The sequence below is a fragment of the Pelophylax lessonae genome (assembly GCF_965119305.1).
Source record: "Pelophylax lessonae genome assembly, chromosome: 8".
Taxonomy (NCBI): domain Eukaryota; kingdom Metazoa; phylum Chordata; class Amphibia; order Anura; family Ranidae; genus Pelophylax; species Pelophylax lessonae.
Genome location: NC_138775.1, coordinates 57,203,956 through 57,221,981, shown reverse-complemented (window position 1 = coordinate 57,221,981; position 18,026 = coordinate 57,203,956). Strand labels below are relative to the sequence as shown.

At 44.0% G+C, this 18,026-nt stretch overlaps 1 protein-coding gene across 1 annotated transcript in view; it reads right to left on the bottom strand.

The window, feature by feature from the left end:
* The window catches only part of LOC309562435 (monocarboxylate transporter 2-like), a 127,091-nt gene extending 109,562 nt beyond the window's left edge, over nucleotides 1-17,529 (bottom strand). The window contains exon 1 of the mRNA XM_082266651.1: nucleotides 17,481-17,529. The gene's annotated coding sequence lies outside the window, so the exon portion shown is untranslated. The remainder of the gene's footprint in view (nucleotides 1-17,480) is intronic.
* Between the last annotated feature and the right edge of the window lie 497 nt (nucleotides 17,530-18,026).

Below are 18,026 nucleotides of genomic sequence, written 5' to 3'. Positions count from 1 at the left end.
CACCTTTTTTATAATCAAAGGAGGTAGCATGGCAAAACCTGAAGTAAACAAGATAGGCACAAGGTTCCAATAACAGGTAAAAATTACAATGCGAAGGTAACCGTAAGACAATGACGTCAACTGGGAACCTCAGGGGAATTTTGATGATCTAAAGGTTTGGCACTTAGGGACTTTTGAACGTGATGGCTAGTTTGCTTTCTAAACGGGACACCGTGCGTAGGTGTAAAACAATCCTCTACTCCAGAATTAGGGATAGAGAGCATTAGGGTAATTGTGGACAATCATAACCTAGAACAATCATTCTTAATTTGGGTTCTGTGGAACCTTAGGGTTCCTCCAGAGGTTGCTAGAGCTTCCTTGAACTGTGGCTACTTGACCTCCCATGGTGCCTGCATAGCTTTGGGGACAACACCACTTGGCAGAGCCAGCAGCATAATGCCAAAGAGCCTTATGCCCACCAATGTATTGGGCATTCTTCCCACTAGTCACCAATGTAAGGGGCATTTTCCCAACTGAAACAACTCCCTGAGACCTTAAAATGATTTTAAAGGTTTCTCTGGGGTAAAAAGGTTGAGAAAGACTGGTCTAGAGCAGAGGTCTCCAAACTTTAGAATGTGGGCCACATGCGGCTCTCTACACGATTTTATCCAGATCCCAGCTAGGTTCATTGGCATATACTCAATATGCAATGGGTGAGGAATAAGGTCAGCAGAGGCTGCTTCTGATGTAAGGGGGGATTTTTTTGGCCTGTAAATATTTGTAAAATATCTGACGTGGCCCCCTTGCTGAAAAGTTTGGAGACCCCCGGTCTAGAGCAACAGACAGGAAACAAATAAAGAGAAAGAGAGAGGTAAGGGAAATTTGGCCCCAATCTGGGAAAGAAGGGGGTGAAGTGAGTGGTAGGAGGGGATAAAGGGGTGAAGGAAGGTGGTGGCCCATGTTAGGCCAGCCATAGGCGGTTAGAATCTTGACCGGTTCAGCAGGAACCGGCTGAGATTCCAACCATGTATGGGCTGGCTGAATGTACAAAGTTGATCGATCAATCAACTTAGGTACAACCATTTTGCTGGATTTTACAGGCGATTATAGCTAGCGGCTAGTATAGCCGCTAGCTATAATCACTGTCCCCAACAGCTTTCCCCGCCCCCCGCTGGGAGAATACAAAGACTCGTGGGAGGGATTCCCCTGTCAACACTGTTTGTGTTTATGGGAGAATCAACCCGTGGTTGCACTAAATACATTCGCTCTGTGTATGGGCTGCTTTAGGGTTCCATCTTTACCTAAATTCTATCAGAAGAAAAGTCCACTACTATTGTACTATTTAAAGGAGAGTTTCAGCCTGTACAAAAAATAATTAAAAGTCAGCAGCTGCAAATACTGTAGCTACTGACCTTTAATATACGGACACTTACCTGTCCAGGGATACCGCAATGTCAGCACCCTAAGCTGATTTGTCCATCGCCTTCGGGTGCATGCGTGGATATTGCAAGTAAGGGAAATTGGCAATGAAGCCTTCAGGCTTCACAGCCGGTTTCCTACTGTGCATGCGCGAGTCGCGCTGTGCTTTCTGAATGGTCCCGTTGTCTTCTGGGAGACACACAGGTCCCAGAACGCAGTGGGGGGAAGGAGGAGGGGCCAGAAATGACGGAGGTCCCCGTGCGTCCATCTTACCAGGAAGTGAGAGAGGGTACCTGTTAAAACCAGTGCTTTAACCGCTTGCCGACTGCTCACAGTATATTTACTGCGGCAGTCAGCCCCTCACAGGCAGAGTGACGTAGGTCTACGTCGCTCGCCTGTGAGGCTCTGGGGAGCGAGCGCGCGCCCGCGGAGGCGCGCTCCCGCTCCCGCGCGGTCACGGACCCCCCCGCGCATGTGACCAGCGGACCCGATGTCCGCCGGTCACTCGGCGATCGGCGGGGGAGAGGGAGAATGTCAGGTAGCTTGTGTAAACAAGCCACCTGTCATTCTCCTCGGTGTAAAGACACTGATCACACGGATCTACTATGTAGATCCGTTGATCAGTGTCCTTACAGCTCAAGCCACAGCCAATCACAGTAGAAAGCACGCCCCTAGGGATACACACAGCCCCTCCCTCCCAAATAAAGTTAACCCCTTCACTACCAGTGTATTTTTACAGTAACAGTGCATATATATAGCACTGATTACTGTAGAAATGTCACTGGTAACCCCAAAAGTGTCAAAAATGTCAGTCAAGGGTCCGATCTGTTGCAAAATGTACGCTCTTTTTTTGTTTATAGCGCAAAAAGTAAAAATCGCACGGGTGATCAAATACCACCAAAAGAAAGCTCTGTTTGTGGGAAAAAAAGGACGTCAAATTTGTTTAGGTACAGCGTCGCACGACCGCGCAATTGTCCGTTAAAGTCACGCAGTGCTGAATCGCAAAATACCCCCTGGTCGTTTAGCAGGAAAATCCTCCGGGGCTTAAGTGGTTAAGTAGGCCGGTATGCACTGGTACTCGGTACCGCCACTTCCAAATATGGCTCTTGAGCATACCGCCACCTCTCCGTGCACCTTAGCATACCAGTACGCTCATTTTGGACATCTGCGCCCTCAATTGCCCCCCCCCCCCCCCAAGAATATTTCCCACTCCAGAGCCAAACCAGTCTCCACCAGTGAGTCCCCCTGCTCCGGAGTCCCAGCCCAGGCCAGGGGGGGGTGCTCTGTGGGGACCTTGATGTGGGGTGGGTGTGGGGGAATTTATAGGCTATAATTGAGTACGGGCACCTCTTTTGGGCCACTTAAAGCACTGGAACTAGGTACCCGCTCCCGGCTGCGAACAAGTGGAGCTTCCGTTTTTTGGGTGGAGCTCCACTTTAAAGGGTTTTTTTCACTTCCACCAAGACAGTAGGATGTCTTTTCAAGCTGATTATTAGCTATTCTTGGGTTCTCTCCACAATTAGCGTTCCTTTTTCGAGAGCTCATTGTTTACTCTGTATTTGTCAGACAAGACAAATGCAGAAGAAGTTGGATGGCTCCTGATGAACCCAGCGATAAGGAGATGGCAGGGATAAAGGCAGGGATAACATGGAGAGACCTAGAAAGCCTTCAGTGGTCATATCATCCAGCTAAAAATTAGTTTTATTCTTTCTTGCTAAAAGTGGAAATCCCTTTAAAGTGCATGATGTTTATTTAGTGATTGTGGAAAATGTAGGCGTTTGCCTTATGACCAGGTTCTCAACTGATTACTTTCGTGGAAAGCAATATTTCTGCTTCTGACTTGCTTTGTTTCATTAGGTCAGCATAAACGCCCACAGCCTATGGATCAGATCCAATCCTGCAGGATGAGGTCAATGGGTTTCCTACCCTTCAAAAGACAAAAAGTAATACGAATTATTGTATATATTTCTATATTATGTTGTTTAAAGCGGTAGTATATAAAAAAAAAAAAAAAAAAAACACATACTAGCATATTATGTGAAACCTTGAAACAAAGCCCTCCAGCAGAGAGCCGTCACTGCTGACAGAGCTTCCATCTTCACCCACTCCTTCTTCTGAGATCATGGGCTCCGACGGCTTGAATTGCTGAGCATCACTCCTGTTCATGCGCACTGAAGCCAAGGTTTACGGCACAGTGCTCTGAAAGAACGGCACGGGTACGCTGTTCCTTCAGAGTGCACGCGACGTGACGTCACCGGCTGATACAAAAGTAAACATCTTCTAAAAGGTGCATGTTTAGGAGATATTTACAGTACCTACAGGTAAGCCTTAGCCCCCGTTCACACTGGGGCGACCTGTCAGGCGACCTGGTCGCCTGACAGGTCGCCGTAGGTCGCGTGCCATACAGAAGCTATGGACCCGTTCTAATAGGAGCGTCACAAGTCGCTCCGACTTAGAAAAAGGGTCCGGAGCTTCTTTGGGGCGACCCGGAGCGACCTGCATTGACTTCAATGTTATGAAGTCCGTGCCGGCCGCTCCGAGGTCGTGGTGCGAGCAGCGCGCTGCGACCTGTGAGGTCGCCCGGCGAAGTAGCGTCGCCCCAGTGTGAACGGGGCCTTAGGCTGGCCATACATGAAGCAAATTGCTTTCCTGCAACCATGGGTTGCTTTCCTGCAACCAGACAATGTTGATGTGGGAGTTCCTCCTGCCGGGCCATTGTCTTCTCCCGGCAGGGAGGGTGGGGGAAGCCGGTACCGGTCCCCGGTATAAGTGATTATTGCTAGAGGTTATAGCAGCTGCTAGTGATAATCCTAGGTAAAGCTCAGCATAATGGTTGTTCCCAAGTTGATCGATGGATGCCATTCTGGCTCTCTGCCTAATGATTGTCGGGTGCCAGCAGACATCGAGTCCACGGCACCCACAGATCAGCTCCCGCTATGTTTATTCACGCGCCCCAGACCGGGAAGTGCAGGATCCCTATTAGGCATGTGATCCTGCACAGCAGAGCCACCTTGCTGCCATATATGTAAGCAAAAAAAAAAACAAAAACCTGAACCTTTAATATCACTTTAACCCTTGCAGTGCAAGGCTTTAAAAACTCCAGTTTCATGAAAAAAATATAGCAAATAAAAAAAGAAAATAATAATAAACACATACAATTGCTACACAAGATATATTGTGATTTCATTTTTTTTTAATTTACTATTTCTTTACAATCTGCAGCTGCTGTAAATTTCTGTAAAATTTAATGCAATATTGCAACCTGGAGGCGTCCAGAAATGTCATTTCCTGCTTCTGCAGGCATCCCCTGCAACAGGGATTTCAGTTTTGGTGAGATACTCCCCAAGATACTTCTAAAATGATGCAGAACCCACAGTTTTTTTAATTTAGAATACTGAGAGTATTTTTGAGGAATACATTTAATGAAAATGTTTGTGCCTGGACAATCTAATGTCAAGCCAACTTAAAAAGAAGCATTTTTGAAGTGGAGGAGGAAATTACAACAAAATCTCACAAACTCCAGTAGGACAATAAACCCGGGACATGCTGTACAATCTCCTTTGGATATACCATCAACTGTGTAATACAAGAGCCTACCTGATTGGATAGCACATGTCCTTATTTAGGGTTAAGAAAAAAAGAGGGGAAAATGCATCAAAAACGTACCAAAAACACGTCAAAACCACGCAGGTAGAAAAGCATCTGCAACGCATCCAGACTGAGTTTCTATGGTGTGAACTGGCCCTCAGGTGTTTTTTTCTGCAGCCGTTAAACTCCCCAGCATGTTATCCTATGTGTCCATTCACACATTGGCAGTTATCAGCGGTTTTTGGCAGGGGCGCTTTCTAGCTTGAAAAAAAACAGAACTATTGGGTTTGAAGAGGAGTTTTCCTGCTATAAAAACGCTCTAAGTCTAAAAAACGCGGCTATTCACCATTTATGCGTTTTTGAGCCACAAGCTTTTGTGGGTGTATAGTTTTGCTAAAAACGCTAATGCAAAAATGTTGCAAAACGTGGAAAAACTCACGTTTTTAATGCGCCATTCTACAGCTAAAGCTACTGGCGTTTATAAAACATCTAGTGTGCTTGAAGCCTTAACCGGTTGCCGACCGCCGCACGACTATATACTGCGGCGGTCAGCCCCCGGCCAGGCAGAGTGATGTACCGGTACGTCACTTGCCTGTCACTTCCTTGTGAGCCAATAGCGGGCGAGCGCGCGCCCACCGTGGCTCGTTCACAGGGAAGTTAGTGCGTGTGACCGGCGGACCCGATGTCCGCCGGTCACTCGCCGATCGTCGGTACAGAGGGAGAAAGTCAGGCGGCTGATGTAAACAAGCCGCCTGTCATTCTCCCCTGTGTAGAAACAGTGATCAGACGGTTCTACTATGTAGGACCGTTGATCACTGTTCTTACACTAGTAGCCACAGCCAATCACAGTAGAAAGCACGCCCCTAGGGACACACTTAACCCCTCCCTCCCCAATAAAGTTAACCCCTTCCCTGCCAGTGTCATTTTGCAGTAACAGTGCATATGTTTAGCACTGATTACTGCAGTAATGTCACTGGTAACCCCAAAAGTGTCAAAAATGTCAGTCAAGGGTCTGATCTGTCCGCCGCAATGTCGCAGTACCGCAAAAAAAAACGCAGATCGCCGCCATTACGCGTTAAAAAAAACACCAAAAATGACAGAAATCTTTCCCTTAGTTAGTAAACGCAATAAGTTTTGCGCAAACCAATCAAAATACGCTTTTTGCGATTTTTTTACCAAACATATGTAGCAGAAAACAAATTGGCCAAAAATGTTAAAAAATTTTGATTTTTACGTTTTTTTGGGGGGGAATTTCATATAAAAAAATGTGAAAAATATTGTTATTTTTGCAAAATGTACGCTCTTTTTTTGTTTATAGCGCAAAAAGTAAAAATCGCACAGGTGATCAAATACCACCAAAAGAAAGCTCTGTTTGTGGGAAAAAAAGGACGTCAAATTCGTTTAGGTACAGCGTCTCACGACCGCGCAAATGTCCGTTAAAGTCCCGCAGTAAAAAAAATCGCAAAAAACCCCCTGGTCAGGAAGGGGGTAAAATCTTCCGGGGCTTAAGTGGTTAAGGAGATTTACATAGATTGTACAATCAGATTGTATCGTGCATGGCCAGCTTTACATTGGAAGAGTTCCAACCACTTGTGTGGGTAAATGGACCCTTATTCTAATATTCGGCAGTGAAATCTGACGCATGCATCAAAAGTGCACATTTTGTCATGAGCATAATAGGTTTGAGTGCCGGTTCACACATATGTGATGGGGGAACCCTGCGAATCCACTGTGGGTACTCGCATCGCACTAGAATCGCAGGCAGTTCACACTGCCATATGCGAATCACAAAGTTAACGACACCCCCAGATCAGTTCGCATATCGCAGTGCAAACTGTCAGTTCGGACATGAATCGGATCGCATAGGTGTGAACACCCATGTAATCCGATTCTGGTGCGGACCCAAAAAAAGTGTCCTGTACGACTTTGGTCCAAACACGATGCAAATTCAGCCATACAATCTGTATGGCTGAATTTGCATCGCACAGACATCGCATGTGATTTGCAGAGCAGTGTGCTGTAAATCACATGCGATGTCTGACATCGCTGAAGTGTGAACCGGCACTGAAGGTCCTTAGCCGCCATTCTAAACATATCTAAAACCGTCTAATTCGCTAGATTGATGGACATATGCCAACAGTACAGAAGTAGTTTTAATGCAAATTATGAGGTGAAAAATGTCACAAAAAGCGAATGTAACATTTTTAGCACATCACCTTTTAGCAGCTTCTACTATATTAGGCCTATTTGACTATAGTTGACTTTCATTGGCCAAATTTTAAAAAAAATGCAGATTGCATAAAAAATGTACTGAATGCGCATCAACACATTAAAATGTGCACCAAAAACGCAAGAAAATGCAGGTGCAAAGGTGTGAAAATAGTATGAATACTGTCCATAGCGGCACTTCTCTCCGCACATTCAACCCACGCAGGTTTTTATGTGGCGTGGTTGCAAAGTGGTTTACTTTTGAAATTTGGTGTTTCGATTTAGATGAGGCAAGCCAGAAACAAAGTCCCAAAAATGCAGCAAGCATGGTTTTTTTTTTGTTTTTTTTTTAATGCATCTTTAGCTCTTATTTACAACTCGGAGATTTGCAAGTTGAAGCTCAAAGCTCAAAAAATATCAACGAGCCAAATGACATGTTCTAAAATCGTTCCTGTTCACATTTGATCCACAAAGCCTGTTTTAACCCTGGTAATGCCACACCTCTGCGCCGCAATCGATTGCATAAAGCCAAATACACATGATGAGATTATCGGACGACTGATCATCTGTTTTTTTTTATTTTTTTTGCTTGCTAATCTTATTTTGAAAGCGAACAGGTTACTAAAGGAAAATTCTCGTATGACAGAAAAAAAAAAAATTAGAAAGTGATGTAATGTATTTGTATTGTATTTTCAGAACAAAAACTGCACGGATTAAACAAATATCGTTCAATCTGGTATCGTACAAGAGAAATTCTCGTGTTTGTCACTTGGGAAATTTTTGGACGACAGCCGTGTACTATCGCTTCAAAAGTGGTATTCGTTGGATGATATTCTGATTGTGTGTACGGAGCATTACACACCCTGTGAATGCCAATCTCTGCACCGCAATTGTTTGCATTACACACCCTGTAACTGCTACACCTCTGCGCCACAATTTATTGCGTTACCTACCCTGTAAATGCCACATCTCTGCGCCGCAATCGATTGCATTACACACCCTGTAACTGCCACAACTCTGCACCACAATGTATTATATTGTGTTACCCACCTTGTAAATGCAACACCTCTGAGCCGCAATCAATTACGTGACACACTCTGTAACTGCCACACCTCTGCACCGCAATCAATTGCATTACACGCCCTGCAAATGCCACACCTCTGCACCGCAATCAATTGCATTACACGCCCTGCAAATGCCACACCTCTGTACCGCAATCAATTGCATTACACACCCTGCAAATGCCACACCTCTGCACCGCAATCAATTGCATTACACACCCTGTAAATGCCACACCTCTGTACCGCAATCAATTGCATTACACACCCTGTAAATGCCACACCTCTGTACCGCAATCAATTGCATTGCACACCCTGCAAATGCCACACCTCTGCACCGCAATCAATTGCATTACACACCCTGTAAATGCCACACCTCTGTACCGCAATCAATTGCATTACACACCCTGTAAATGCCACACCTCTGTACCGCAATCAATTGCATTACACGCCCTGCAAATGCCACACCTCTGTACCGCAATCAATTGCATTACACACCCTGCAAATGCCACACCTCTGCACCGCAATCAATTGCATTACACACCCTGTAAATGCCACACCTCTGTACCGCAATCAATTGCATTACACACCCTGTAAATGCCACACCTCTGTACCGCAATCAATTGCATTACACACCCTGTAACTGCCACACCTCTGCACCGCAATCAATTGCATTACACACCCTGTAACTGCCATACATCTGCGCCGCAATCAATTGCATTACACACCCTGTAAATGCCACACCTCTGTACCGCAATCAATTGCATTACACACCCTGTAACTGCCACACCTCTGCACCGCAATCAATTGCATTACACACCCTGTAACTGCCATACATCTGCGCCGCAATCATTTGCATTACACACCCTGTAAATGCCACACCTCTGTACCGCAATCAATTGCATTACACACCCAGTAAATGCCACACCTCTGCACCGCAATCAATTGCATTACACACCCTGTAAATGCCACACCTCTGCACCGCAATCAATTGCATTACACACCCTGTAAATGCCACACCTCTGTACCGCAATCAATTGCATTACACACCCTGTAAATGCCACACCTCTGCGCCACAATCGATTGCATTACACACCCTGTAAATGCCACACCTCTGCGCCACAGTATATTACGCTACCCATCCTGTAAATGCTACACCTCTGTGCCGCAATTGTTTGCATTACACACCCTGTAAATGGAACATCACTGTAGTTAAACACCTGAAGCTCCATAAGATACATTTACTTTACTTTTGAAGCAAAATATGGCATTTTTGGCCAAACTGACTTCAAAGGAAGCACAGGAAAAAATGAACAAAAGTGTGCATTATAAGTGTGTAGCACCCACCAAGGTAGGTGCTAGGTAAATTATAGTGGGGCCTTGCCGGCCTAACTGCTGGGCCAGATTGTTCAGTTAGACTGATATGTGCTCCCAGGTGTGCCTGTTGTGCTGGGGAGTCTCCCCACTGTATTCCAATGAGGGCTCTTTGGGCAGTGGAGGAAACCTGGCCAATAGCACACCAGGGCTTGTATCCATCCTGGAAGGGCAGATTCTGCCGCACAGAATTCTGGGAGAGGGTATCAGAGTCCCAGGAGGGAGATTGCAGCTGTCTCTCCTCCTGTCAATAGGAATCGGGTATCCCAGGCGGCTTGCCTGAGTGGACAGCGGTCTGAGCTGAGCTGCAGTGAGGATCCAGGTGTGCTGAGGACCAGCGGAGCGTTGGGGGTCGAGTTTCAGGAAAGCATTCTGAGTCATGAGTACTGAAAACTGCCCCTGGGGGTCTGCCTAGTGAGAGGGGACCACTCCGGAGGACAGAGGGATCCGGGAGCTAGCCGGGCAGCGGTGACAATAAAGGGGGTGCCAGAGTTAACCCTGAACAGTAAAGGGGGTGCCTGCGGTTGGGCCCTGAAGTGTAAAGTGTTAAGTGTTGCAGCATCATTGCAAGTGGCTACCTCAGGACTTTTGAGCTAACAGGAGTGTCAGAAGTCCGTTTCACAAGCGCCAGTAAGCTTTGGTTGGCATTCAGTCGGCGTCAAGTCAGCGCTAGATGGCATTTTTTCTCAAGTGTCCCATTCTTGTAACTAGTTGAGCCAGAGGATCGTCCCACTCATTCCCTTCTCCCATCCAAGTTCCTACAATAAAACTAAAAACCAAAGATGCCGGACTGTTCATTGTCTCAGTATTCACACTAACGGTAACCATGGCAGACCCACATCCAGCACAATGGCTGGGAATCCTGCTACATATGTTTTTCAGGCGTTCCCAAAAATAAAAATCTATGTGGGCTCCTTTACGACAACTTGGAAATCAGTCAAGTGACCCCTTGTTTCCAAACCCCTCCCACCTCAGAGCTCCGTCTCTTTGTTCCACCACCTATCCCCCTCCCAGTACCTCCCCTCCTGCATTATAGAATACAGAACCAAGTATCATTTTGTCGGGCATTTGGAATTTGTTATTGATAAGAAGAAAGTAGTAAAATAGATCCCCTGCAAAAAATAACAATAGATCCACCAGCAACAATAAAACTCCCTGCAAAAAAAGCAATAAAAGTCCCCACCAGCAACAATAGATCACCCAGCAGCTTTCAACAATAGACCCTTCCAACAACAGTAGATGCCTCCCAACAACAACAGATCCTCTATCAGCAACCATAGACCTGCCCAGCAACAATACCCCCACAACAGAAGATCACCCGCAACAATAGTTCCTCCACCAGCAACAATAGACCCCTCTACAACAATAGATCCCCCTGCATTTAGCAACAATAGACCTTATTCTCTAAAGAAAAAAAAGCCCTGATTGAGAATAGTGTATGTTAGGCCATTTTGAGACTTTTTTGTGTATTTGTACACCCCCCCCCCCGCGCGCAACAATAGAATCCCCAGAACAATAGATCCCCACCAGCAACAATAGATACCAAAAAGCAACAATAGAACCCCCTGCGAAAAAATAATAGACACCCCACCAGCAACAATAGATCCCCAAAAGCAACAACAGAACCCCCTGTGAAAAAAATAATAGAATAATAGACACCCCACCAGCAACAATAGATCTCCCAGCAGCTTGTAACAATAGACTCTTTTATCAACAGTAGGTCCCTCCCAGCAACAACAGATCCCTTATCAGCAGCAATAGACCTGCCCAGTAACAAACCCCCCCCCCCCCCCTGCATTCAGCAAAATAGACCCTATTCTCTGAGGGAAAAAAAGCCCTGCTTGAGCATAGTGTTAGGCCATTTTCAGGCTTTATGCATTTCTACAACACCCCCCCCCCACAACAGATGATCCCCACCAGCAACAAAAGACACCCCAGCAACAATAGATCCCCCCCAGAAACAATAGAACCCCCTGCGGAAAAAGAATACACCACCATCAGCAACAATAGATCTCCCAGCAGCTTGTAACATTAGACCTATCCATCAACAGTAGATCCCTCCCAGCAACATAATACCCCCAGAATCAATATACCCCCTACCAGCAACAATAGACCCTATTCTCGGCAAGAAAAAAGCCCTGCTCGATCATAGTGTATGTTATGGCAACTCTGAGGCTTTTCTGTGCATTATACACCCCCCCCCCCCGCAACAATAGATAACAGATCCCACCAGCAACAATAGACCTCCCCAGCAACAATAGACTCCCCTGCAACATTAGAACCTCTCCCCACTACAATGGATCCCCCAGTAACCAGGAAAAATATACCCTCCAGCACACTCCAGTGCCCCTGGCCATGAAATATATTCAGTCCTGGAGGTGCCGGTAGGGCCAGACTTAGATCTAGGGTGTCTCAGCACTTTAGGTTTGGGGGGCCCCTTCATACACAGAGTTGGTTTGCATTCTCAGTGACAGTTACACATTTTCAAAATGCATGACACAACATCATTCTGAAGCCACGCATGCACACACGCACAGTCATAGGCAACCTTCTTTGGTAGCATTCCAATCTAGCTGCCAAAATTATTTTTTAAAAATCATACAATATACCAATCCAGAGTAAAAACTTTTACACGGGATGGCCAGCAAAATAAAACTTTCCAAGATACATGTAATAGAAGAAAGTCATTTTTTTATTTGTATATATTTTATATTATTTTATTATTATATTTTTATATATATAGTTTTTTTATCATTTTTGTGTGAAGGGGGCCCCTTCTGTTCTTTCCAAGATACATTTATTAAATATAAGTCATTTTTTTATGTTTTATATTTTATAATATTTTGTTATTATTATTTATATTTATATTTATATATATATATATATATATATATATTATCATATTTATATATATATATATATATATATATTATTTTTTTAGAATCTTTGTACGAAGGGGTCCCCTTCTGTGCTTTCCAAGATACATTTAATAAAAGAAAGTCATTTTTTTATTTTTATTCATATTATTTTATTATTATTATTTTGTTATATATAATTTTTTTTTTTACATTTTTGTATGAAGGGAGCCCCTTCTGTACTTTCCAAGATACATTTATTAAATATAAGTAATTTTTTTTATGTTTTATATTTTATAATATTTTGTTATTATTATTTATATTTATATATATATATATATATATATATATATATATATATATATATATATATATATATATATATTATCATATTTATATATATATATATATATATATATATATATATATATATATATTATTTTTTTAGAATCTTTGTATGAAGGGGTCCCCTTCTGTACTTTCCAAGATACATTTAATAAAAGAAAGTCATTTTTTATTTTTATATATTTTATATTATTTTATTATTATTTTTTTGTATCATTTTTTTTTTTTTTTTTTATAATATAGTTTTTGTATGATGGAGGCCCCTTCTTTACTTTCCAAGATACATTTAAGAAAAGAAAGTCATTTTTTATTTTTATATATCCTAAATTTTTTTATGTTATTTATTTATTTATTTTTTATAATTTTTGTAGTAAGGGGGCCCAGAGCATTTTCCCCTTCTAAATTCAGCACTAGGTGCTGAAACTGCGTTCACCTACGTTACCGCTGAAAAAAAGCGCTGCGCTCAAGTATGAATGGGAGCTAAAATGCAAAGGTGTGAATGGAAGGCCAAGAAGCACTCTACAAACAATAATAAATACCGACACAATATTGAGGAAAAACAAATACAAACATTACCATGCAATCATAGTATTCACATCATGAAGATCACAGCTGTCTTTACATTTCCTAAAATATAGCAAACACTGGGCACATACGGGTGATGTTTGACATGGTGATTGCGCCACTGAAATGAACCGCGATCCCCCGAAAGAAATAATCAGCAACTGATGACTGCACATAAGGAGCAATGGCATGTTGTCTGTAGAGGAACTGAATTGCTAATGATGAGCACAATGCTCCAAATTTGTGCGATCATGTGCCAAAATGAGATCTTTGTTTAGCAATCTTCAGCAGTAATTGCAAACTTTTTTGGCAGCATGGTCACATCGCCCACGTGCAGACCCAATATTTGGAGCTTCACCAGACCTGCTTCAGCATTTAAAAAATAGGGGTTGATTTACTAAAAATCTGGTGCAGTTGTGCATGGTAGCCAATTAGATTCTCACTTAAAATCGGGCGAACATTTTCGTCCAAAGAATTTTCGTACGATTTTCGTATAGTGTGTACACAACTTTCGTCATCCGATTCTGAATTTTCGTACGATTTTCGTATAGTGTGTACACAACTTTCGACATTCGATTCTGAATTTTCGCACAAAAATTTTCGTTCATCGGTTCCCATTTGCTGTGAAACAACGAGGAAAATCAGACGATCGTTCGCCCGATTTTCTTATAGTGTGTACCCCACTTTAGTCTACATTTCCACTATTGTGACCCCAAGGTTGACTGAATAAAGGCTCGTACACACTATAAGAAAATCGGACAACCATTTTCGTCCAAAGAATTTTTCGTACGATTTTCGTATAGTGTGTGCACAACTTTCCACAGCCGATTCTGAATTCTCGTGCGTTAATTCTCGAAGGGACAAACTCCAAAATGTTTCCCGTATGGAAAAATATAAACAATTTTAGTTTAATGTGTACTGTTTTCGTACGACTTTTGTAAAAGAAAAATCAGAAAAGAACGACTGCGAATGATCAGAAACAATAAACAGCAAAAAAAAAAAAAAGCCTTTGTCGTATGAAAATTTTCGCACGAATTTTCGTTTATCGGTTCCAACTTGCTATGAAAGAACGAGGAGGATCGGACGATCATTTGCCCGATTTTCTTATAGTGTATACCCCACTTTAGAGTGCGACTTTACAGCTTTGACCCGACTTTACACTCTCTGGATCAAAGTTGCATCAAAAGTCGCATCAAAGTAGTGACGGCACCTTTTCAAAGTCACTGATTTTCAAAGTCGCAAAAATTGGAACGGGTGGCTTTGAAATCAATGGGCTGTCACTTGTCATGTGACTTTATGTGTCCAAAGTCGCATGACAAGTCGCACTAGTTGAAACGTAGACTTTGACAAAAAAAGCTGGAAGCTGATTGGCTACTATGCACAGCTGCACCAGATTTTAAACTCTCCAGTTTTAGTAAATTAACCCCTAAGATTTCCACTATATTCAGTGATGTTCACATTTGAGCATTGAGGTTGATTTACTAAAGGCAAGCAGACTGCACTTTGCAAAGAGAAGTTGCTCCAGAGCTTAATAAATGAGGGAAAGCTCTGCTGACGTACATCATCCAATCATGTTCAAGCAAAAAAAATGTTTAATTTTCCTTGCACGTGATTGGGTATTCTTTGTAAAGTGAAGCTTCAACATTAACAGTGGTCTGATTCGACATGTCAAATTGAAGCCAATTGCCGGCAATGGCACACCCGAATTGGTGCGACGCCAACTTTTGCGACGACGCACCGATTCCCAAAAGTTGTTTCTGTACTCCTTTTTACGATTTACGGGGGGGGGGGGGGGATCCATAGACATCTGTGCAGGAACCTGCACAGATGTCTGTAAAATCACCCCCGAAGTGGGACTGAGTTCCGGATCACACTTCATCACATGTGATTCGCACCACACTGCTCTGCTAATCACATGTGATATCTGTGCGATGCAAATTCAGCCATACAGATTGTATGGCTGAATTTGCATCGCATTAAGACCAAATTTGCACAGGACCCTTTTTTTTTTGGTCCGCACCAGAATCAGATCGCATGGGGGTTCACACCTATGCGATCCGATTCCTGTCCGAACTGACGGTTCGCACTGCGACATGCGGACTGATCTGGGGGTGTCATTAACTTTGTATTGACATTCCCAGCAGTTCGCATATGGCATTGTTAACTGCCTGCGAGTTGGGTGCGATGTGGGAACCCGCAGCGGATTCGCAGGGTTCCCGCGTCGCACCAATGTGAACCGACACATGAGTAAGCCCATGTTTACACTGAGACCGTTTTGAAAATGTGCGAGTTTAGCTAAACTTACACGATTTCAGGCGGGCATTTCAGTGTCGGTTCACATTGGTGCAATGCGGGAACCCTGCGGGCTCCCCAGTGCCATCCTAAGAGCATTAAAGGGCCCCGGGCAATGCAGTGCACTGGGGCCCTGCCTGTAAATCACCCACGAGAATAAAAATGCAAATTATCGATAAGGCGATATTTATTGGTACAGCAGTGCCAGGCTAATGACAGATTTCAAGTTTGGCGGCTGGGTCCAGGGAACACACACACGGATGGGAGTCAGACTCGACTGTCCTGTGTGTGCCTGTTCCAGTGGAGGTGGACAGGCATTCCTGCAGTTGTGGACTCCCCCTCCACGGCCCAAGTGGCCTGACAGCAGCGCGGGGCCGACAGGCGCTTGCCACCTGCTAATTTCAGAGATGGGATGCACATTGGAATCACGACTAATGCCTGCTGGGTCGCTGGGCAGGGTGGGCCCCCTGGGCAAGTGGGACCCCCGGGCAACTGCCCAGCATGCCCATTCGTTAAGATGGCCCTGGGGCTCCCGCATTGGGCATCGGGGAAACTGGGAAGCATTCGGGTGCGCAGTCTATTTGCCTTTAGTAAGTCAACCTCATAGTGTCACTTGAAGATGGTAGCTTGCAAAAGTGCTTTTAGAATTGTGCATCCTGGCTCCAATAGATGTGTTGGGAACAGTGTGAAAAACATGCAAAAATGCAGTAGTTACCTTTCCATTGATTAAAAAAAAAAAAACATTCAAGCCTAAGGCCTCATGTACACTGCAACTTGTAAACGGACATTTTTGAGCAGTTGGGCGTTTTTTTCAGAAGCCCCTGAACCCACCTCAATGTTAAATTATCGTCGAGTCGTTTACAGTCATTTAGAGGCAGTTGAGTTCAGTGTCGTTTTTTGGAAAGCAATTATTTGCGTTCAGGATGTTCAGAACTTGTGTTTACCGGCGTTTCAAACGAAAAACGCGACCGAATGCAATCACCCGCGTTTAGCGCTTGCATTTTTCCATTTTAAAGGGGAATGATTTTTTGACCTCTAGAAATGGTTCTGAGCGCAAACGCCCGCTAAACGCGGCTGCAAACGCGACACAACGGACGTTTTAAACGACCTTTAAATTCCAGCGTTCAAGGCACTTTTTAAAACGTCCAGCCTTAAATGTAAGCCAAAATGCCTGTACAAATGCATAAAAAAATAAAAAAAACAACAAAGTCGCTCTGCCTTAAGAGTGAATGGGGCTTATTCACACAAGCAGTGTTGCTGAATGAAGTCCCAATGTAAGGACAAGGCATTGTGTCTCGGATTCTATGAGCTCAGTTCACACTGCTTTGCTTCTGTAAAAAAAGAAGAAAAAAAAAAAGTTTCATTGTTGCGCAGTGCGTTCCGAAGCGCCGTAATGCCTCGCAATGCGTTGCTGTGCATAAGAATTACATATAGCCAGGGAAAAAACCAGCAATGTGTTTTAACGTTGCACGGAAGCGTCTTCACAGCGCACACCAGCGTCCACGTTATGCGTAAATATATGTAAATAAGCCCCAATTGGTCTACAATCTCAGTTTCTTTAGTAGCTGCCAGTTTTCCAATAGAATATGAAGGGATAGAAATATTGGGCATCCCAGTGCTAAGGAACATTGATACATTGTAATATTTCTATTCTATAGAAGGCTGATTATAGATAGGTGTGCGGTCCCCGGGGTTGTCCCTGCTCATCCATAGATGCCCTCAATGCTGCGATTCCACCCAGGGATCCTGCACAAACTTTGAGTCAGCAGAAAGTTCAGCCTGCGCTTCGCTCACTCACCCTATCCCGGATGACGTGGAGCTCCCAGCAGAAGAGGACTGGAAATGAGAAGCAGGGGGAGAGGGAAAATACTTTTAAACAGAGCCCTTATCTGGGAGAGGAGAAGGCAGCATGCAGGGAGGAGTCTGGCAGAGTCACACCACAATCATTACAGTATGGGTTCCTCTGATCACCTGGGGGTTGGCTGCAAACCTTTTTTTTTTTAATGGGGCCAGCTCTACCTGATTGGCCACATAATTATCTCCTGAATAGAATAAAACAGCTGGAAATAGGAGTTTTTTTATGCTTTGGGGAACTCTGCACCACTCAGCTGCTGCAGCACCTCTTGGAAAGCAGAGACTAGCTAGGATTGCGTAGGAAAGGCAAATTCCAAAAAATAATAAATGCACTCAGATTGATTACTAAAAGAAAATGTGCATCGGTGGATCAAGTTGTGGGTATGTAACAGGGTACAGACCATAGGCGTGCGCAGGGAGTGTGCGGGGTGTTCCTGGGCACACTCTAATTACTATGTGTGGTGCCGATTCCCCCTACTGCCCAGGCTTC